Genomic DNA, 24,090 nt, shown 5'->3' on the forward strand with positions numbered 1-24,090 from the left:
TTCGTCCCACAGAGGTTGGGCCTTTGTGTTGTTGTCATTTGTTTCTATATGTTCCTTGATCTCTATTTTAATTTGTTCGTTGATCCATAGATTATTTAGTAGCATGTTGTTAAGCCTCCATGTGTTTGTGAGCCTTTTTGTTTTCTTTGTAGAATTTATTTCTAGTTTTATACCTTTGTGGTCCGGAAAGTTGGTTGGTAGGATTTCAATATTTTGTAATTTACTGAGGCTCTTTTTGTGAGCTAGTATGTGGTCTATTCTGGAGAATGTTCCATGTGCACTTGAGAAGAATGTATATCCTGTTGCTTTTGGATGTAGAGTTCTATAGATGTCTATTAGGTCCATCTGTTCTACTGTGTTGTTCAGTGCCTCCGTGTCCTTACTTATTTTCTGTCTGGTGGATCTATCCTTTGGGTTGAGTGGCGTGTTGAAGTCTCCTGAAATGAATGCATTGAAGTGTATTTCCCCCTTTAGTTTTGTTAGTATTTGTTTCACATATGCTGGTGCTCCTGTGTTGGGTGCATATATATTTAGAGTGGTTATATCCTCTTGTTGGACTGAGCCCTTTATCATTATGTAGTGTCCTTCTTTATCTCTTGTTACTTTCTTTGTTTTGAAGTCTATTTTGTCTGATATTAGTACTGCAACCCCTGCCTTCTTCTCGCTGTTGTTTGCTTGAAATATGTTTTTCCATCCCTTGACTTTTAGTCTGTGCTTGTCTTTGGGTTTGAGGTGAGTTTCTTGTAAGCAGCATATAGATGGGTCTTTCTTTTTTTATCCATTCTATTACTGTGTCGTTTGATTGGTGCATTAAGTCCATTTACATTTAGGGTGACTATTGAGAGATATGTACTTATTGCCATTGCAGACTTTAGATTCGTGGTTACCAAAGGTTCAAGGTCAGCTTCTTTAGTATCTTACTGCCTAATTTAGCTTGTTTATTGAGCTGTTATATACACTGTCTGGAGATTCTTTTCTTCTCTCCCTTCTTATTCCTCCTCCTCCATTCTTTATATGTTGTGCGTTTTGTTCTGTGCTCTTTTTAGGAGTGCTCCCATCTAGAGCAGTCCCTGTAAGATGCCCTGTAGAGGTGGTTTGTGGGAAGCAAATTCCCTCAGCTTTTGCTTGTCTGGGAATTATTTAATCCCGCCATCATATTTAAATGATAGTCATGCTGGATACAGTATCCTTGGTTCAAGCTCCTTCTGTTTCATTGCATTAAATATATCATGCCATTCTCTTCTGGCCTGTAGGGTTTCTGTCGAGAAGTCTGATGTTAGCCTGATGGGTTTTCCTTTATAGGTGACCTTTTTCTCTCTAGCTGCCTTTAGAACTGTTTCCTTGTCCTTGATCCTTGCCATTTTAATTATTATATGTCTTGGTGTTGTCCTCCTTGGATCCTTTCTGTTGGGGGTTCTGTGTATTTCCATGGTCTGTTCGATTATTTCCTCCCCCAGTTTGGGGAAGTTTTCAGCAAGTGTTTCTTCAAAGACACTTTCTACCCCTTTTTCTCTCTCTTCTTCTGGTACCCCTGTAATACGGATATTGTTCTTTTGGATTGGTCACACAATTCTCTTAATATTGTTTCATTCCTGGAGATCCTTTTATCTCTCTCTATGTCAGCTTCTATGCGTTCCTGTTCTCTGGTTTCTATTCCTTCAGTGGCCTCTTGCATCTTATCCATTCTGCTTATAAATCCTTCCAGAGTTTGTTTCACTTCTGTATTCTCCTTCCTGGCATCTGTGATCTCCCTCCGGACTTCATCCCTTAGCTCTCGCATATTTCTCTGCATCTCCGTCAGCATGTTTATGATTTTTATTTTCAATTCTTTTTCAGGAAGACTGGTTAGGTCTGTCTCCTTTTCTGGTGTTGTCTCTGTGATCTTTGTTTGCCTGTAATTTTGCCTTTTCATGGTGATTGAGATAGTTTGCCGAGCTGGGACGAGTGACGGCTGGAAGAACTTCCCTTATTGTTGGTTTGTGGCCTTCCTCTCCTGGGAGAACAGTGACCTCTAGTGGCTTGTGCTGGGCAGCTGCGCGCAGACAGGTCTTCTGATTCCTTCCCGGCTGCTATGAAACTTATCTCTGCTGTTGCTGTGGGCCTGTCCTAGCTCCGGCTGCTAGTCCAAAATGGTGGAGCCCGTTGGAGGGGGAGCTGCTGGGGGCTCTTTATCTCCGTGAGGGGCCTCCATGCTCCCTGCTGTCCAGGGGGTAGAGTGCCCAGAGATCCCCAGATTCCCTGCCTCTGGACTAAGTTTCCCGGGACGCTTCCGTCCGGTTTTGGGGTCCCTGTCCCTTTAAGACTTCCAAAAAAGCACTCGCCGAAAAAAAAAAAAATTTGAATAAATAATTAAAAAAAAAAAGCCACTTGCTTTTCTTTGTCCTAAGGCACCAGCCTCAGGGACTCGCTCACCGGCCTTGCTACCCTGTTTCCCTAGTATCCAGGACCCCACGCATGCACTGTGTCTGCGCTCTGGTGCGGATGGCTGGGGCTGGGTGTTCAGCAGTCCTGGGCTCCCTCTCCCTCCTGCTCCGACTCCTCTCCTCCTGCCGGGAGCTGGGGGGAGGGGCGCTCGGGTCCCGCCGGGCTGGGGCTTGTATCTTACCCACTTCGCGAGGCGCTGGGTTCTCGCAGGTAAGGATGTGGTCTGGATGTTGTCCTGTGTCCTCTGGTCTCTATTCTAGAAAGAGTTGTCTTTGTTATATTTTCATAAATATATGTTGTTTTGGGAGGAGATTTCCGCTGCTCTACTCACGCTGCCATCTTGGCTCCCTCTTAGGGAAACATTTTTTAAGAATGATGTGTTTATTATCTCGCATTGTGTTTTTGTTAAAGAACTGTTCCTGGGAGGTTCTTACAGATCAAAGAGTATGTTAATTAACTGAGCATGATTAACCGAAAGAGAGTTTCATATATTTATGCTGCAAAATAAGCCTTGTGTGTTTACCTCATGGTAATGTACAGCACATAGCATGGTGATGGGTAACTTGTGGGTGCCTAATAAATATTTGTTAACAGAACGAATTTCTATAATTATCAAACGTTGAAATGCTTTAAAATATGTGCCATTTATTAAACAGTTTTATTGCATATTTACTATATTCTAGGAGTTAGAGGGAATTATGGAGATGAATTGGATGTTGTGTCTGACCTCATTAAACTTAACTTTTATGCACTGATTGTTAATCTAGCTGCGTATTAATTTGGAGAGCTTTTAAAAATAATAAAGCTTGATTTTTACTCCAGCATTTCTGACTTAACTGGTCTGTGGTGGTGCACAGGCATAAAGCCCTTTGAGGTGGTTGTTGGATATGGCCAGAATTGAGAACTGGCACCAAGATCTGTCTTAATCTGCTCGGGTTGCCTTAATAACATGTCATAGTCTGCGTGGCTTAAACTACAGAAATTTGTGTCCTTACGTTTGGGAAGCTGAGATGTCCAAGATCAAAGTGCCAGCCGGTTGGATTGCTGGGTCTTATCAAAGGCCACTTACCAGATTAGGGCCTTGCCCATATGACCTTATTTAATCTTAATTACTTCCCCAAATACAGTCATATTGGGGTTTAGGGCTTCAACATGAACGGGAGAGCCACAATTCAATCTATAGCAACCACTGGTCTATCAGGAGACGACAGCACAGGTGAGGTGACATGCTGTCATCCAGATGCAGCTAGAGCAATAGCATTCATGTATGCACAATCTTGGGTTGAAGTAGGAGAGGTCACTTGCAGGTGCTGGGGTCAGGGTGCACTTTGAGGTGGAATAAATGTTGAGTTTGACTTCTTGATGAGAAAATAAGAGATAGAAGATGGCAAAAGGTGGAAAGTTGAGCTGGAGTTTGACTACAGTTCTTTGCTGGGTAATGTTGTAAGACTGCTTTGAGCTTTTTGAGGCACAGCTTCTTCCTACTTTCTCCTGCTTGTGATGATGTGTATTCCTTCTTCCACTCCTTCCTTCCCTCTACAAACTAAAGAAATGTAAGCTGATTTAGATGAGAAGGATAACATAATCACTGGGATGGCAGAATGAAGATGTAAATTGTAGAAATTTTAGGTTGAAATTGTGATGTTGGAACTTGGAAATTACCTGTGAATACTTAAAAATGTGGGCAGAGTAAATCTGAAGGTAGATAAAGACACTGAGGACTCAGCATAATAAACATCATCTTTAAAGATAGAACCTTGTGGGGTTGCCACAGCGGGATAGGAGCAAACCTCAGCTTGGAAAGAATTTATACTTTTTCTGGTATAACTACTATGTTTAGAATATTTTTGAGACACCTTTAGAATTTGCTGTCAGCCTCTACAGTACATTAATTTTAATGTCCTCATTTTGGCAACTTTTTGTTCAGAAGGTTAACTTAGATTCCAGTCAAGGTTACAGGGCGATCGGGTGAGGGTGGCAGATATTCATCCTGGGAAATGCTACCCTCCAAAAAAGTTGTATTGTGGAACTGGTTTCTTGTTAACTCAGACTGGCTCTGGAGGCCACACCAAGAGAGGTGCTGTGAGTGATTTAAGCAAAGTTTGAATCTTCAAATAAGTGAATAATCTCTCAATATAAAATAGTTCCCTGTTCCATTATCAGAGTGTTACATGTTTTCTGTAGAAATTTTATGAAGTACTGTAAGATGAAGAACTGATAGAGATAGGATGGCCAAAGGCATTGAGTAGATTTGAGAGTAGTCTATCATGTTCTAGGTGTACATCAGAGAAAAAATAAATGCGGCTTACATTGCTGAGAACACACAGGCATGCTGTCCTCTATTCCTTTCTCACATATCTATTTCCATCTCCCATAACATTACTGAATTTCTATTAGATATCAAAAGGAAATTGTGCTTATGGGACAAAATAGTCTTTCAGTTTTGCCAAGTAAAGTAAATGTGAAATTTTCTCATTTAAGAAATTACCACCACAATGCAGATGGCAACACACTTCTCAAATTGGCATGTCTTACTGCATAAATTTATTTCCTGCTTTGATATATTAAGATTTGTTGTCCTTTTCTGGCCTCATCTAGGTTAAAGTAATGTGGGTGGAAGACGAAGTTTTCACACCTAGCAATCTGCAGAATCTGAGGTCCAAGAAATAGGTACTTTTGGGAAATGGGCATGTCTAGTGTGAACTAGGTGGTTGTTACCAGTGAAAGCTGATAGGACAGAGAAGTTCAAATGAAGCATACTGTTGTGGGGTATAGGTGGTATTTGACCCAGAAGCTAAACAGAAATAAGCACATATACCTCATTGATGTGCTTTCTGTATTTTCTTAGACTCTGAGCTTACAAAAAATGAGATTGTTACTGACTGACCTAATATATGATGTTTACTCTCTTTGAAGGTGTTTTTCAGCCAAATGACAGATCACTCCTCTTGCTCTTTTCTTTGATAATAATTTTCTCTATCTTGGGAATCAGAGAATCAGAATTCCGTTTAATTTTACTTTCTCATTAAAAATGAACTGTGAAGGTTTGAAATCTGCTTGTTCAAATTGATGCTTTTGAAACGAAGTCTTATTGTCTAAGGGTTGTTTCATGCTTTGGCATAACTTCAGAATCTTATAAACCTTGTTTGCTGAAATGCCCTTAAGTAGGTGACCAGTACATGCATTTGTGTGTAGTAGTGATATGGAAGAAGATTTAGGATCTGGGTTACCTGATCTTAGCATTGCCACTTTATCAAAGACTTTTATGTGAGTCTCCACTTATTTTAATTAAATTTTTTCTTGAAGTATAGTTCATATACAATATTACATTAGTCTCAGGTATATAACAGTGATTTGACAGTTACATACATTACTGAATGCTGACTATCATAAGTGTAGTTACCATCTGTCAACATAGAAAGATAAAATACTAGTAACTATGTTCTGTATTTACTTTATTCTCCATGATGAATTTATTGTATAATTGGAAGTTTGTACTCTTTATCCCCTTCATATATTTCATCCACTGCTCACACTCCTACCAGTCTGTTCTGTGTGTTTATGGGTCTATGTCTGATTTGCCCCTTTGTTTATCTGTTTTATTTTTTAGATTCCACATATAAGTGAAATCATGTGGTATTTGTCATTCTCTTCACTTAGCCTAATGCACTCCAGGTCCATCCATGCTGTTGCAAACAGCAAGATTTCAATTCCTTTTTATGGCTAAGTAATACTCCATTGTAGATACGTACACATTTTCTTTTTCCAATCAACTACTGATGGATACTCAAGTTGCTTCCCTATTATAAATAATGCTGCAATAAATAGGAGTGCATGTATGTTTTCTAATAAGTGATTTTGTTTTCTTCAGGTAAATTCCCAAAAGAGGAATTACTTGTTCATACGGTATTTTTTGAGAAACCTCCACACCACTTTCCAGAGTGCTGCACCAGCAGTGTACAAGGGTTCCCTTTGCACACATCCTTGGCAACACTTGTTATTTCTTGTCTTTTGGATACTTACCATTCTGACTGGTGTGAGGTGATAACCTTATTGTGGTTCTTATTTGCATTTCCTTTATGATTTGTGATATTGAATATCTTTTCATGTGTCTTGTGGCCATCTGTATGTCTTCTTTGGAAAAGTGTCTTTTCAGGTTCTCTCTCCATTGGTTGATTGGGTTATTTATTTTTTTGGTGTTGAATTATATGAGTTCTTTATATATTTTGCATTTTAGCTCCTTATTGGATACATTATTTACAAATATATTCTCCTGTTCAGTAGGTTGCTTTTTCTGTTTTGCTGATGGTTTCCTTTGGTGTGCAGGAGATTTTTAGATTAATGCAGTCCCATTTGTTTAGTTTTGCTTTTGTTTTCCTTGCCTGGCAGTGGGGTACATATCCAGAAAAAAATTACTAATGCTGATATTCAAGAGTTCACTGCCTATGTTTTCTTCTAGGAATTTTATGGTTTCTGGTCTTACACTTAGGTCTTTAATCCATTTTGAGTTTATTTTTGCATGGTGTATAGTGTAAGACGATCCGATTTCATTCTTTTGTATGTAGCAGTCCAGTTTTTCAGTGCCATTTATTGAAGAGACTGTCTTTTTCCCCATTGTATAGTATTGCCTCCTTTGTCATATAGTACTTGACCATACAACATGGATTTGTTTCTGGGCTCTTCTGTTCCACAGATTTATGTGTCTGTATCTGTGCCAGTACCATAGTTTTGATGCCTGTAGCTTTGTAGTATAGTTTGAAATCCAGAGTGTGCTACCTCCAGCTTTATTCTTCTTTCTCAGGATTGCTTTGGCCATTGAGGGTCTTTTGTGGTTCTGTACAAATTTCAGAATTATTTGCTCTAGTTCTGTGAAAAGTGCCATTGGTATGAGCTTCCACTTCATTATCTGCAAAGTGGAATCAAAATACTTAATCTGAAGAGGCCGTTAGGAAGACTGTAGGACATTCATTGCTTTCCTCTTGAGGCGTCATAGCCGGAGACAGGCTGGAATATTTGGGTGCAGGAGAATCTCTCCTACTACTGATTTTTGTGTGTGTTTTGTCAGTTCACATATGGCTTGAAGGGAAAGGTGAAAGGAACACTGATTTTCACTATATTAATTTTCCCAGGCTAAATACCTCTGCCCACCCCACCCCCTTCCTCATTTTACAGTATCGTTATAACAAAGGTATGAACAAGCTGGCAAGAAGACAAAAGTTTGATCAGGATCATCCATGTCTTTGTGCTGTTGAGAAGTGGAGTCCACTGAGCTTTCTGGAATGAGAATTCTGGTCTGATTGTGTTGTGCATGATGCCTTCTGCCTGGGGTCCTTCATTTTTGTGAGGCTCTTGGTAGTTGATAAAGAGGTGGGGGTCCTAAAGATAGGAACTGTTGCTAATGAGAACACTTGCAAATTTACTACAAGTATTTTTTTTGTTTTCGTTTTTCCTTCAGAGTGAACAGTAGCATGGAAATGTCTTCATGAGCAAATAAACATAAATTAAGTTTTTAATAAGTGGAATTACTTAAATAAGAATCAAATTTGCTAAAGTAGAACATTTTCACTGTTAAAATGACATACCTTGCCCTTCTGGCATCACTTCTTTTCAAATGAGAGATTCTGTAATCTGATATGCTTCACTGTTATCTTTGTGGATTTATAGCAAGAGCTGTTGTTGGTAGCCTTATAATCTAGTAGTACTGCCATATTGCAAGAACACATGAGCCCCAAAGCAAAATCTGAGCTAAGAAATTCAGCTTGTGAAAAAGGTGAAAATTAATTGACTTTCAGGTGATGATAGAATGTTGTGAAGCTAGAGTTTTAGAAATTTTCCCTGGTGGTGGTATCCAGATTCTTTATCTCAGTATAAATTCATGTGACTATAGTAGCAAACTCTTAAAAAATTTTTTTTCAGGCACTTATACAAATGTAAAACATGGACATTGAAGGAGTCACTCTGTAATTTTTTTTATTTTGCTATCATTAATATACCATCACATGAGCAATGTTGTGGTTACTAGATTTCCCCCATTATCAAGTCCCCACCACATACCCTATTACAGTCACTGTCCATCAGCATAGTAAGATGCTGTAGAGTCACTACTTGTCTTCTCTGTGCTATAGTGCCTTCCCCCAATATGTGCCCCCAATATGTTATGTATGCTAATAATAGTGCCCCTTATTCCCCTTCTCCCTCCCTTCCCACCCACACCCCACCACCAGGCCCTTTTCCTTTGGTAACTTGTTAGTTCATTCTTGGGTTCTGTGAATCTGCTGCTGTTTTGTTCCTTCAGTTTTTACTTTGTTCTTATGCTCCACAGATGAATGAAATCATTTGGTACTTATCTTTCGCTGCCTGGCCTATTTCACTGAGCATAATACCCTCTAACTCCATCCATGTTGTTGTAAATGGTAGGATTTGTTTTCTTCTTATGGCTGAATAATATTCCATTGTGTATATGTACCACATCTTCTTTATCCATTCATCTACTGATGGACACTTAGGTTGCTTCCATTTCTTGGCTATTGTAAATAGTGCTGCGATAAACATAGGGGTACATATGTCTTTTTGAAACTGGGCCATTGCATTCTTAGGGTAAATTCCTAGGAGTGGAATTCCTGGGTCAAATGGTATTTCTATTTTTAGTTTTTTGAGGAACCTCCATACTGCTTTCCATAGTGGCTGAACTAGTTTACATTCCCACCAGCAGGATAGGAGGGTTCCCCTTTCTCCACATTCTTGCCAGCATTTGTTGTTCCTGCACTCTGTAATTTTTATGAATAAAAAATGCCACATCTGTAATGGAGTGTTAAAGATAGCTTTGTAATGTTAATAAAATCATAATTAATTAGAAATTGATATTTAGTTGTTGGTATGCTACCAAATGGGAACATCTTCAGCAGAATTTATTTATATATATCTGTTATTTATGATTTAACATCAGGAGTGGAAAATGTGAATCAATATTCATGTGTCTCTAGAATTCAGCAAACTCTGGTAAAACCTGTGTCTTGCCAATGGGTTTCAGCCTCCGGCAAGTTCACTATGGATTCAGTGTGACCAAAGAAATGACAGTAAAATGTTCTTGGGATGAAAAGTTTATACCCAACTTTATTTCCATGGTGGCAGGTCAATCACTAAAATCCCATCCACTCAGAGGAAGTCTTCATGCAGCAACCCCGTCTCTGCCTCTGGGCCTCCCTGCCTCTACAGCCATCCTCTGGGCCTCTGTCCTCGGTGCTGCCACCACTCCAGCCTCTGCTCTCCTCTCCTACAGCCTTGCAGCTGTGCCACCATGTCGCCCAGAGCACTGGGTGGAGCTCTTTATATAGAGTCAGTAGCAACATATTGTCCACATGTGTAGTGAGCTATCCAACCACCAGAGCCAGGTGAGAATTCTGGCCACAGGAACTTTAATTTTATCCACAGCCTATAAGCTATGAATAGTGACATTTTTAAAGGATTGTTAAAAAAAGAAAAAGGAAAATACTTCACAGAAATGGTAGATAGGCTACAAAGTTTAAAATATTTATACTTGGTCCTTAACAGTTTGTTAACCCCTGGCATAGACAGAGAAAACTGGAATACAACTGAGGTGTGGTGAAGAGAAAAAAAACATGAATATCATCATGTCATTATTTTGAAAATTTAAATGAAATGGATAGTTTCCTTGAGAAATATGAACTTAACTAAAACTGCCACTGACTCAAAAATAAAAAGCCCTTGGAAAACTAAATCAGTATTAAAACTGTTTCTGTCTCACATATAAGTGTATGCATACATACAACACTCCAGAACCCAGGCTCCAATAGGTGTTGTATCGCCTGGGTTCTACCGGAGAAACAGTGCGTAGGAGATACACAGACCCCTTCCTGCCCTGACAAACACATATATACAGCAAGTACTGGCTTATGTGCTTGTGGAAGCTAGACAGGCAAGTCTGAAATGTGCAGGGTCAGGCTGTCAGGAACAGCAGCCTTAGAACCCTTGGTCATGAGCTGCAGATGCAGCCTGCAGGTGGCATTCTTCAGAAAAAGTTCTGCTCTTAGGGCTTTTCAACTGATTGAAGCAGGCCCACCAGGATTATTTCAGATAATCTGTTTAAAGTCAATGAATTACAGATTTTAACCACACCTGCAAAATACCTTCACAGCAACACCTGGATTAGTGTGTGAGTAATGGATCTATAGCCAAACTGATCCATAAAACTGACCATGACAGGTGGAGTCTACCAAACTTTCAAGGAATTGACGATAATCTTTATCATTTACAAAATGTCCTAGAGAATGCAAAGGAAGAGAAAGATCCCTAATTTATTTTTAAAATAATGTTATTTAGATAGCAAAACAACACAAGGATAAGGGAGGAAAGTAATAGGCAAATCTCAACATGGAGATAACTATAAAAATTCTAAACAAAATTTGAGCAACCAAGACAGAGGCCCTCCTATTACTACTGGCCATTTTTCTAAAGGGCATAGACAGTAAGAAACAAGAAAGATGCAAAGCTGCCCCTACGATTGTCTGCATAGAAACTGGAAGAGAATCTATTGGCAATTTATTAGAATTAATGAAAGCTAAGTAAGGTTGTATTGGTTATAAGGACAATACAGTTGAACTTGTACAAAAAAATAAATAGGTAAAGATACCTTTACCAATAGAAATAAATCTAATAACATGAACAGTATCTTTAAGGAGAAAATTAAATAGCTCTTTGTCTACTTAATTATTCACTTTCTGATAATTACAGGTTAAAATCACCTACTATGAGTGCAGATTTATAACAAGGAAACAAATCGAGGTAAAATATCTGTAGTTGGCAGATTGTGAGTTTTGATGAATGTATATACCCCAATCAAGGCGACCCTCAGAGAATACCCTTCTCAAGTCCCATGGATTTTATCACCATAGGTTAATTTTGCATGTTCTTGAATGATGCAGTATGTATTCTTGTGACTGCCTTCTTTTTCTCAACAAAAATGTTGAGACTCATCCATAAATATATCAGTAATTCATTCTTTTGTATTGCTAAGTAGTATTCAGCTGGGCATTTAGGTTGTTTCCAATGTTGGGCTATTATGAATAATACTTTCATAAACAGACTTGTACAGGGTGCTTCTGGACATATATTAATTTGTCTTGGGTAAATCAATATCTAGGAGTGGAAAATAGGTTGTGTATATTTAACTTTGTAACTTAACAAGCTGTTTTCCAAAGAAGTTTATCATCTCACACTTCTACCAGCAAAATATGAAAGTTGTAGTTGCTCCACATGCTCCCTAACATTTAGTGTTGTCACTGTTTTTAATGTTAGTCATTCTGGTAGGTGTGAAATGATATCATAGGTTTCATTTGCATTTTTGTAATGACTGATGAATTTGAGCACCTTTTCATGTACATATTTATAATTTGTATATCTTTTTCTTGGAAGAGTCCATTCAAGCCCTTTTTCCCTTTTTTTACTGGGTTATTTGTATTTTTGTTGATATATAAAAATTCTTTATATAGTCTAAATTCAAGTCCTTTGTTAGATGTATGTGTTGTAAACTCTTCTGGTCTGTGTCTTGCCTTGTAATTTTCTGAACAGTGTCTTTTGCTAAATAGATTTTACATTTGATGAAATCAGTTTTTTAATTTTTTTATTTTCTGCATAGTGCCTTTGTGTCCTTTTTTAAAGAAATCTTTGTCTACTCCAAGGAATTGAAAGTTTTTTTGTTTAATAGTTTTAATTTTTGCATTTAGGTTAATGATCCATGGCAAACTAATTTTTGTGGGTGCTGTGAAGTAGGGGTCAAGGGTTCACACTGATTTCTTTTTTTCATGTTTAACCACGTCTACCTCCATTTGTTGAAAATTTTATTTCTTCATTGACTGGCCTTGGTGCATGCATTTGTCCAAGTAAATTGACATATGTAAGTGGAAGTATTTTTGGACTCTATTTTGTTATATTAATCTTTTTGTTTATTCTAACTATGCTATTACTACACCCCTTTGATTGCTGTAGCTTTGTAGTAAGACTTGAAATCAGGTAGTATAAGCTGTCCAAATTTGTTATTCTGTTTTAATGTTGTTTTGGCTATTTTGCTTTTTTGCTCTTCCTTATACATTTTCAAACTTCATTATAACTTTATTTTGAAATAGTTTAATGCATCAAGCTGCAAAATAGTGCAGTTTTCACTTTGCCTAGCATTCTGTAATGATACTATCTTATATAACCATAGTACATGCTTTCAGTGAGTGTGGTATTGCCCTCAAAGGGGCAAAAATTAGTATTAGAGTGAGAAAATAATCTTGCTCTTTTAATGTATAAACCACTGTCTTGCATGCAGTATATAAACAGACGGTGTGTTTGTGATACTAACAATTTATAGTGGGCATTAGGAAAAAAATGTCTAAAAAGGCTCCTTTAGGGGCAAAAATGAAAAGTTGGGATACACTGCTATACTTCATTACAGCCAAGAAAATCAACAATTGACATTAGTATCCTACTAACTCAGGTACATATCTTAAATTGAATCTCACCAGTTTTTACATGTATTTTGTGTGCATAGGTATATGATGTTTTATTACGACTCAGATAGCCATGATCACAATCAGCATAGAGAACTGTTTGTCACCACAAAGAAAAACCCTAGTTTCCCCTTCATAGGCACACTACTTCTTCAACTCTTAACCCTTACCAGTGAGTAATTATGTTTTCCATCACTATAATTTTGTCATTTTAAGTATGTTATGTAAATAGAGTAATACAATGCGTAACCTTTTAAGATTGTGTTCTCTTCATTCAACACAATGCCCTTGAAATCTATCCATCCAAAGTGCTGCTGTTGTATATTAAGAGCTCATTCTGTTTATTGCTGAGGATTATTCTATTGTTTGGATAAGCCATTGTTTACCCATTCACTCACTGGAGGACTTTTGAGTTGTTTTCATGTTTTAGTTATTACAAATAAAGCTGCAGTGAACATCTATGTACAGGTTTTGGTGTGAATGTAAGTTTTCATTACTTTAGGATAAGTCCTTAGGAGTGTGTTTGCTGGGTGTTACTGTGAGTGTATGTGTAACTTTGTAAGAAGCTGTCCCATTATCCTCCAGAGTGGTTGTACCATTTAATGTTCCCAGCAGCAATGTATGAATGATCCAGTTACTCCATGTCCTTGTTGAAACTTAGTATTATCGTTATTTTAAATTTTAGCCACCTTAATAGGTCTTTGGTATCTTGGTTTACTTTAATTTCAATTTCTGTAATGACTAATGATGTTGAGCATCTCTTTATATACTGATTTGCTATCTGTGCATCTTCTTTGGTACAGTGTCTGTTGAGTCTTCTGCCCATTACTACTTGGATTGCTATTTCACTGTTGAGTTTGAAGAAGTATTTATCCTGGATACAAGTCCTTGTCAGATAAGAGATTTGGAAATTATTTTTTCCAGTATGTGTCTTGTCTTTTTATCTTTTTAGTAGGGGCTTTAGGAGCATGCAAGTTTTTAATTTTGGTCATCTAATTTATCAATTATTTTTTTTCTCATATGGATTGTGAGTTTGATGTCATATATAAGAACTCTAACTCTGGGTCATGAAGATTTTCTTCTATGATTTCTTCTAGAAGCTTTTTTCCTTTAACTTTTTATTTTGAAATAATGATAGACTCACAGGAAGTTGCAAAAGCAGTATATATGGAGTCTCATGTGCCTTTCAGCTTGCCTCCCCAACAGTGACATAACTGTAGTGCAATTATCAAAAGCAGGAAATTCAAGTTGGTACACAACTGTTAACTACAATATAGACCTTTTCATTTTTCACCAGTTTTTTATATACATGCAATTTATGAATATGTATAGTTCTGTGCAATTTTAGTCTATGTTCCTATTCTTACAGGGAAAGTAATCAGTGTTTTACCATTAAGTATGTTGTTAGCTGTAGGTTTTTTGCAGATACACTTGCTTAGGTTAAAGAAGTTCCTTTCTAGTCCTAGTTCAGTGAGAGTTTTGTTTGTTTTTAATGAATGATGATAAATTTTATTACATTTTATTCTGCTTTAATTGATGTGATCATATGGTTTTTCTGGTTTTAGACTGTTAGTATGATAGATTACATTGATTTTCCAATAGTGAACCAGACTTGAATCCTTGGAATAAACCCAACTTGGTGTGGTATATTTTTCTTTTTATATATTGCTGGATTTGATTCGCTAATATTTTGCTAGGATTTTTATATCTATATTTATAAAGGACATTGATCTGTGGATTTTAAAAAAATACTACCTGTACTTTTCTGTCAGTAAAGCTAGCCTCATAAAGAGAAAGACTGTAGAAGGAGACTTTAGAATTGGTGTTATTTGTTCTTTAGATATCTCTTAGAATTTGCTAATGAAACTATATGGGCCAATTTTATTCATCTTTCTAAAAAATAAGCTCATTATGATTGTCTCATTTGTTTTTCTGTTGTCATTTTTATTGATTGATTTATGCTCTTTATTATTTTCTTCGACTACTTGTCTGAGGTTGATTTATTTATTTTTCTAGTTTTGATGGGTGGAAGCTTAGATGGGTGGAAGGTTTGAGATTTTATTTTTCAATATGAGCATTTATTGCTATAAATTTACCTACAAGCACTGCTTCAGCTTTGTCTTACAGATTTTGTTTTCTTTTTCTTTCAGGTCAGTGTATTCTTCCCTCGATGATTCCTTTTTTGACCTATGAATTGTTTAGAAGTGTGTTCTTTAATACCCAACCATTAGGAGATTTTTCTTTTATCTTTCTGTTATTGCTGTCTAGCTGATTACATTATGGTCAGAGAAAATACTTTCAATTTGTCAGTATTCCATTTCATCTATCGTTTTAAAAATTTCTTAGTTATTTTTTTAATGATTACACTATACATACATAGTTTATCACAGTCTAGTGGCATCAACACTTCATCATTTATGTGGAATGTAGATATCTTACAACACCAAAGTCACTCTGCCCTCTCCTCTTTATGATATAGTCATCTTTATTATTACCACTACATACACTGAGAATGCTATAAGCTTTGCTTCTGTCAAAAATAATTTCTAAAATTCATGCAAAGAATAGTTTATTACAGTTACCCCTTCTATCACCCTTCTTTTTTCCTGTTGTGCTGAGTTTCCTTTTGTTACTATTTTCTTCCTTTCTGAATAGCATCTTTCTATTTTTTTCAGAATAGGTCTGCTGCCAAGAAATTACTTTAGCTTTTCTTCATTTGAGTTGCCTTTATTTCATCTGCAATCCTGAAGAATGTTTTTGCTGGATATAAAGTTCTTGATTGACAATTCTTTTCTTTTAGTATTGGAAAATAATGTGCCACTTCCTTCTGGCCTCTGGTTTCTGATAATAAATCCTTTGTCGTTTGAATCTTTGTTTTCCTGTGTTTCTCCTTAATACTTTGAAGATCTTTCTTTGCCTTTCATTTTCAGAAGTTTGATTATGATGTATCCAGGTGTGTGTTTCCTTGGGCTTTAAACTGTTTTATTGAATTGGTAGGTTTATGTCTTTTGCCTAATTTGGAAAGGTTTCATCCATTATTTCTTCAAATATTTTTTCAGCCCTGCTTTCTTTTTTCCTTTTTTCCAAACTCTGGTAAACTGAACAACAGATCTGTTATTCTTGTCCTGCAGGTCCCTGAGTCTCAGTTGATTTTTTAAAAAGGTATTTTTCTACTTTTCAAGTTAGATAAGTATTATTGAATTATCTTCTAGTTTTCTGATTTTTTAAATTATTATCTCCATTCAGTTTTTGTATATCTTATATCTGGAAATATTGTGAAACTCATTACTTCTAGTAGCTCTTTTGTAGATTCCACTGGATTTTCTGTGTAGTCAATCATATTATCTTTTCTATATAGACAATCATTATAGGCAATAAACATATGCAGTTTTATTTCTTCCTTTTCAATTTGGAAGTTCTTTACTTATGTTTCCTGCCTTATTGCACTAGCTAAGAACATTATAATATTGAATAGAAGTGGTAAGAGCAGACTTCTTTCTCTTGTTCCCTTTCTTAAGGGGAAAATATCTGATGTTTCACCATTTAACATGATATTAGTCGTGGGTTTTTTTCTGTAGATGTATTTATCATGTTGAGGAAGTTTCCTTCTGTCTCTACTTTACTGAGAGTTTTTATTAGGAATGGATGTTGGATTTTTGTCAAATGTAGTTTCTGTGTCTATTGTGGTAACTGTTTTTCCTTTTCCAGTTTTGTAATATCATGAATTACATTTACTGTTTATTAAATGTTAAGTGAACTTTACAATCCTGGAATAAACCTCACTTGGTCATGAAGTATTACCCTTTTTTATATTGCTGGATTTAATTTGCTACTTTTAAAAATATTTTTACATCTCTATGTAAAAATATGTGCTATTGAACTGTAGTTTTCTTGTAATGTCTTGCCTGGTTTTGGTATCAGAGTAATGCTGGCATCAGAGCAATTTTATGAAGAGTTTGTATGGAATTGATATTCTTTCTTTCTTAAATGTTTGGTCATATTCACCAAAATGTTGTTTTTGTGAGAAAGCTTTTAAGTAAATGTTAATTTCTTCAATACAGAGTTATCTGTGTCTTCTTGAATTTAGCTTTGTGTTTTTCAGAGAATTTTGCCATTTCATCTTAATTGTCAAATTTACTGGCTTACATTTTAAAAATAATTACGTTTAAAATTAAAATTAAATTAAAAATTATTTAAATATAGTATTATCATTTAAAAATGGGCATTTTTTGTGATGTGTGTGACCTCTATTTTTTCCTGGCTAGTGATTTATCAATTTTAATGCTCTTAAGAACCAGCTTTGGTTTCATTGCTTTTATGTATCATTTTGTTTGTTTGTTGTTTGTTTCAGTTTCTATTTCATTGGTTTCTGCTTTGATCTTTATTATTTCCTTTCTTTTGTTTACTTTGTGTTTAGTTTACTCTTCTTTTTTCTAGTTTCCCAGTGTACAAGGTTAAGTCATTAAGACCATCCTTTTTTTCCAATGTAAGCTTTTAGAGCTATATGTTTTCCTTTCAGCACTGTTTTAGCTGTATCAAACAAGTTTTGATGTGTTGTATTTTCATTTTCACACATTTCAAAATATGTATTTCCCTTTTGATTTCTTCTTAAACCTGTGGGTTATTCAATGGTGTGTTATTTAGTATCCAAATATTTGAAGATTATCAAAAGATCTTTCTATTACTGATACCTAATTTAATTATACTGGTGTCAAGTGACATACTTTGTATGACTTGAATTCTTTTACATTTATTGAGATTTGTTTCATATCCCAGACTGTGGTTTATATTAGTAAATATTCAGCTGTTACAGAGTGTATTATCCTATAAATGTCGGTTAGGTCAAATTAGTTGATGACATGGTCAAGCACTTTATAGTTTTAATGTATAAGTTTAAATATAGGTTTTTCTAATGTGCTTTATATATTTCATGTTTCTATATCATGGATTCATTTTTATTTTATCGGAATATATTCTCTATTATGTCTTGTGTCAGATTTTATTTTATGCAGAAGGCCACAACATTATCTTCTGTCCTCATGCTCTTCTATAACGTGGCATTGCCACAGTAAATGGAGTCCTGATACTCCTCTACTTGAGTATAGGCTGTCCTTAGTGATTTGAAATCAATATAATGAAGGAAGGATGGTGCTGTATGGCTTCCATAATAACAGGGTCAGAAAAGGCCATACTGCTTTCACTTGGATATCTTGGAATGCTTGCTCTCTAGACATTCCTTCTCAGATTGCTCCCTCTCATAACCTGCCTGCTGTACTGTGAGAGGCCAAAGCAAATGGAGAGACCATGTGTAGGTGTTCTGCTTCACAGTCCTTGCTCAGCCCATCCTTCAGCCATTCCAGCCCAGATGTCAGATACATGAGTGAAGAAAGAAGTCATTTGGAAGTCAGTCCTCCACCCTGGTTTTGACAGCTGTTGAAATCAACCCATCATCTGAGTCTTGACAGATGAAGTACTGTGCATTGTGAAGCAGAGAAGAGTCAATTCTGCTGTAGCTTTCTGAATTCCTGGCCTATAGGATCCCTATGCATAATAAAATGTTTAGTGTTGTACATCACTGAGTTTGATTAGTGCCTTGTACAACAATAGGGATCACTTCTTTTTCAGAGGGGTCTGAAAGAGGTAAACTTTTGAGTCCCTATATATCCGAAAATATCTTTAACTTCACTCTTAATTGGCTCTTGGATTCTTGGATATAAAGTAATTCTCAGAAGTTGGAAGTTATTTCTCCATTGTCTTCTTGCATCCATGTCATGCCAGTGAAACATGATATACATCTGATTCTCATTCCTTTGGGTAATATTTTTTTCCCTTTTGAAGTTTTTAGTATTTCTGAGCTTCAGACATTTTATCAAAGTATATTTAGGTAATCTAGGATCCATTTCTGTTTTAGGACTCAAGCCTTTTTATTTGCTGCATTGTATTATACTTACTCTAAAATCTTTTTTTCTCTACTCTTTTACCTTTTCTAGGAGTTGGTTACTTCTTGATTAATTACAGTTGGTTTCTCCCCTTTCCTTGTTTTGTCCTTCATCAAATTTAGGTGATTCTTGGCTATTTGTTGTTGATTTTTTTTTTTTTTTTTTTTTTTTTTTTTAGAGGGCATCTCTCATATTTATTGATCAAATGGTTGTTAACAACAATAAAATTCAGTATAGGGGGGTCAATGCTCAATGTACAATCATTAATCCATCTCAAGCCTAATTCTCGTCAGTCTCCAATCTTCTGAAGCATAACGAACAAGTTCTTACATGGTGAACGAATTCTTACAGAGTGAATAAATTCTTACATGGTGAACAGTACAAGGGCATTCATCACAGAAACTTTCGGTTTTGATCATGCAATATGACCTATAAACCATCAGGTCAAATATGAATATTCATTTGATTTTTGTACTTGATTTATATGTTGATCCCACATTTCTCCTATTATTATTATTATTTTTATTTTTAATAAAATGCTGAAGTGGTAGGTAGATGCAAGATAAAGGTAGAAAACATAGTTTAGTGCTGTAAGAAGGCAAATGTAGATGATCAGATGATCAGGTGTGTGCCTATGGACTAAGTATTAATCCAGGCTAGACAAGGGCAGCAAGACATCCACGGATGCAGAAGATTTCTCTCAAAGCAGGGGGGGTGAGGTTCTGAGCCTCACCTCTGTTGATCCCCAAATTCTCACCTGATGGCCCCCCTGCGACTGTGCCTGTCTTAGGTTGTTCCTCCCTTGAGGAATCTTACCCGTCTCTGGCTAACCAGTCATCTTCCGGGGCCATACAGGGAAATGTAAAGTTGGTAAGTGAGAGAGAAGCCATATTGTTTGCAAAGGTTAGCTTTTTACTTCTTTGCAGATTTATGCCCTGTGGCTTCTATGCCCAGCACTTGTCTCGAGGTATCTTTACCACCTGGAGGAATTATGATACTCGGTAAATTCTATATGAGGCACGAATTCTATTTAAGGTTTGTAATTAGGAAGGAAGAAGAAAAGCTATAGATGTAGCATATGAAGGAAACTTGGGAGGATTGATTATTTCTTTGACATATCTTCTTGTATAGTACCTTAAGTATGTATAGGTTTTAAACTACTAACTAATTTGCACACACATATTAACATAATAGGAATACGGTGACATAAACAAAGCAAATCTATAATTACCAGCCATCTCCAGTGAAGCCAAGAAAACCATTTAGGCATCCTAGGCATTTGTGAAAATTTATCTATGATATGATGGATATTTTCCAACTGTACTTGAACCATCAGACAAATTAAAGCAGCCCATTTCTGGGATCTGTTCACATCCCATATGTTCTTTTAACCATAGATAGTCTATAGTCATGAGATTTTGGGGTGCTACAACTTGCACCCCTCCCAACTCCTGGTTGAGTTCCAACAGTACAGATCCAGTCAAATTCGTTGTCTCACTGTATGCACATGCCAGCCTAGACATCTCCCTCCTCCTTCTTATGGCAAGTCCAGGAGACAGTGGGCTGGATGCAGCCACAACCGCAGCATCGTCCGGATCCCTGTGGAGGCTTTTTGATGATCATCCCCCGGCACAAGTCCTCCAGAGAGTGCTGATGCCGGAAGCTCCTCCTCATATCGTATCTTAGTTCATTTTCTGGGTATCCAAGCTAGGCCTTGATCTTCTGCGTAGAAACAAACAGACCCTTTGCCCACACTTTGACATGCCCTCTATACCACTGTGCAGAACTCATTAGAGGTCAGCACACAGTAACTGCTTTTTTTTTTTTTTTTTTTTTTAATTAAGAGAAAGGAATATTATCAGAAAAGAGTACCTCCATAGCTGATCATCTGACACCCTTTAAGTGATCAACATTAAGGATATTTAAAGCATGCGTTGATCTTTGATTTACCAATAGTTTTATCCTGTTAAGGAGTAATCCCCCTTTTCTTTCTTTCTTTCTTTTTTTTTTTTTTTAAATTTTTAATCTACACTTACCTGAAGAATACTATGTTTACTATGCTCTCCCCTATATCAGGTCCCCCCTAACAACCACATTATGGTTACTGTCCCTCAGCTTAGCAAAATGTGGTAGAGTCACTACTTGTCCTCTCTGTGTTGTGCAGCCAACCCTCCCCTTTCTCCCTCCCCCCATGCATGCTAATCTTAATACCCCCCTTCTTCTTCCCCCCCCTTATCCCTCCCTGCCCACCCATCCTCCCCAGTTCCTTTCCCTTTGGTACCTGTTAGTCCATTTTTGGGTTCTGTAATTCTGCTGCTGTTTTGTTCCGTTAGTTTTTCTTTGTTCCTATACTCCTCAGATGAGTGAAATCATTTGGTATTTCTCTTTCTCCGCTTGGCTTATTTCACTGAGCATAATACTCTCCAGCTCCATCCATGTTGCTGCAAATGGTTGGATTTTTCCACTTCTTATGGCTGAGTAGTATTCCATTGTGTATATGTACCACATCTTCTTTATCCATTCATCTACAGATGGACATTTAGGTTGCTTCCAATTCTTGGCTATTGTAAATAGTGCTGCGATAAACATAGGAGTGCATCTGTCTTTCTCAAACTTGATTGCTGCGTTCTTAGGGTAAATTCCTAGGAGTGGAATTCCTGGGTCAAATGGTAGGTCTGTTTTGAGCATTTTGATGCACCTCCATACTGCTTTCCACAATGGTTGAACTAATTTACATTCCCACCAGCAGTGTAGGAGGGTTCCCCTTTCTCCACAGCCTCGCCAACATTTGTTGTTGTTTGTCTTTTGGATGGCAGCTATCCTTACTGGTGTGAGGTGATACCTCATTGTAGTTTTAATTTGCATTTCTCTGATAATTAGCGATGTGGAGCATCTTTTCATGTGTCTCTTGGCCATCTGTATTTCTTTTTTGGAGAACTGTCTGTTCAGTTCCTCTGCCCATTTTTTAATTGGGTTATTTGTTTTTTGTTTGTTGAGGCGTGTGAGCTCGTTATATATTCTGGACGTCAAGCCTTTATCAGATCTGTCATTTTCAAATATATTCTCCCATACTGTAGGGTTCCTTTTTGTTCTATTGATGGTGTCTTTCGCTGTACAGAAGCTTTTCAGCTTAATGTAGTCCCACTTGCTCATTTTTGCTGTTGTTTTCCTTGCCCGGGGAGATATGTTCAAGAAGAGATCACTCATGTTTATGTCTAAGAGGTTTTTGCCTATGTTTTTTTCCAAGAGTTTAATGGTTTCATGCCTTACATTCAGGTCTTTGATCCATTTTGAGTTTACCTTTGTATATGGGGTTAGACAATAGTCCAGTTTCATTCTCCTACATGTAGCTGTCCAGTTTTGCCAGCACCATCTGTTGAAGAGACTGTCATTTTGCCATTGTATGTCCATGGCTCCTTTATCAAATATTAATTGACCATATATGTTTGGGTTAATTTCTGGGGTCTCTAATCTGTTCCACTGGTCTGTGGCTCTGTTCTTGTGCCAGTACCAAATTGTCTTGATTACTATGGCTTTGTAGTAGAGCTTGAAGTTGGGGAGTGAGATCCCCCCTACTTTATTCTTCTTTTTCAGGATTGCTTTGGCTATTCGGGGTCTTTGGTGTTTCCATATGAATTTTTGAATTATTTGTTCCAATTCATTGAAGAATGTTGCTGGTAATTTGAGAGGGATTGCATCAAATTTGTATATTGCTTTCGGCAGGATGGCCATTTTGATGATATTAATTCTTCCTAGCCATGAGCATGGGATGAGTTTCCATTTATTAGTGTCCCCTTTAATTTCTCTTAAGAGTGACTTGTAGTTTTCAGAGTATAAGTCTTTCACTTCCTTGGTTAGGTTTATTCCTAGGTATTTTATTCTTTTTGATGCAATGGTGAATGGAATTGTTTTCCTGATTTCTCTTTCTATTGATTCGTTGTTAGTGTATAGGAAAGCTACAGATTTCTGTGTGTTGATTTTGTATCCTGCAACTTTGCTGTATTCCGATATCAGTTCTAGTAGTTTTCGAGTGGAGTCTTTAGGGTTTTTTATGTACAGTATCATATCATCTGCAAATAGTGACAGTTTAACTTCTTCTTTACCAATCTGGATTCCTTGTATTTCTTTGTTTTGTCTGATTGCCGTGGCTAGGACCTCCAGTACTATGTTAAATAACAGTGGGGAGAGTGGGCATCCCTGTCTGGTTCCCGATCTCAGTGGAAATGCTTTCAGCTTCTCGCTGTTCAGTATAATGCTGGCTGTGGGTTTATCATATATGGCCTTTATTATGTTGAGGTACTTGCCCTCTATTCCCATTTTGCTGAGAGTTTTTATCATGAATGGATGTTGAATTTTGTCAAATGCTTTTTCAGCATCTATGGAGATGATCATGTGGTTTTTGTCTTTCTTTTTGTTGATGTGGTGGATGATGTTGATGGATTTTCGAATGTTGTACCATCCTTGCATCCCTGGGATGAACCCCACTTGGTCATGGTGTATGATCCTTTTGATATACTGTTGAATTCTGTTTGCTAATATTTTATTGAGTATTTTTGCATCTACATTCATCAGGGATATTGGTCTGTAATTTTCTTTTTTGGTGGGGTCTTTTCCTGGTTTTGGTATTAGGGTGATGTTGGCTTCATAGAATGAGTTTGGGAGTATTCCCTCTTCTTCTATTTTGTGGAACACTTTAAGGAGAATGGGTATTATGTCTTCTCTGTGTGTCTGATAAAATTCCGAGGTAAATCCGTCCGGCCCCGGGGTCTTGTTCTTGGGTAGTTTTTTGATTACTGTTTCAATTTCTTTGCTTGTAATTGGTTTGTTTAACTTTTGTGTTTCTTCCTTGGTCAGTCTTGGGAGGTTGTATTTTTCTAGGAAGTTGTCCATTTCTTCTAGGTTTTCCAGCTTGTTGGCATATAGGTTTTCATAGTAGTCTTTAATAATTCTTTGTATTTCTGTGGAGTCTGTCGTGATTTTTCCATTCTCATTTCTGATTATGTTGATTTGTGTTGACTCTCTTTTTCTCTTAATAAGTTGGGCTAGAGGCTTATCTATTTTGTTTATTTTCTCAAAGAACCAGCTCTTGGTTTCGTTGATTTTTGCTATTGTTTTGTTCTTCTCAATTTTGTTTATTTCTTCTCTGATCTTTATTATGTCCCTCCTTCTGCTGACTTTAGGCCTCATTTGTTCTTCTTTTTCCAGTTTTAATAATT

The 24,090-nt window shown here is 36.7% G+C and overlaps 1 protein-coding gene across 4 annotated transcripts in view; it reads left to right on the plus strand.

The window, feature by feature from the left end:
* The window catches only part of CMC1 (C-X9-C motif containing 1), an 86,586-nt gene that overhangs the window by 12,627 nt on the left and 49,869 nt on the right, over positions 1 to 24,090 (plus strand). The window contains exon 1 of one of the 4 annotated variants that reach the window (XM_037008605.2): positions 18,093 to 18,338. The exons of the other annotated variants lie outside the window; for them this stretch is intronic. The gene's annotated coding sequence lies outside the window, so the exon portion shown is untranslated. Of the gene's footprint in view, positions 1 to 18,092; positions 18,339 to 24,090 lie in introns of those variants that run through there. 4 annotated transcript variants of the gene reach the window in all.

Source organism: Manis javanica, chromosome 15 (assembly GCF_040802235.1).
Source record: "Manis javanica isolate MJ-LG chromosome 15, MJ_LKY, whole genome shotgun sequence".
In the NCBI taxonomy this organism is placed as follows: domain Eukaryota; kingdom Metazoa; phylum Chordata; class Mammalia; order Pholidota; family Manidae; genus Manis; species Manis javanica.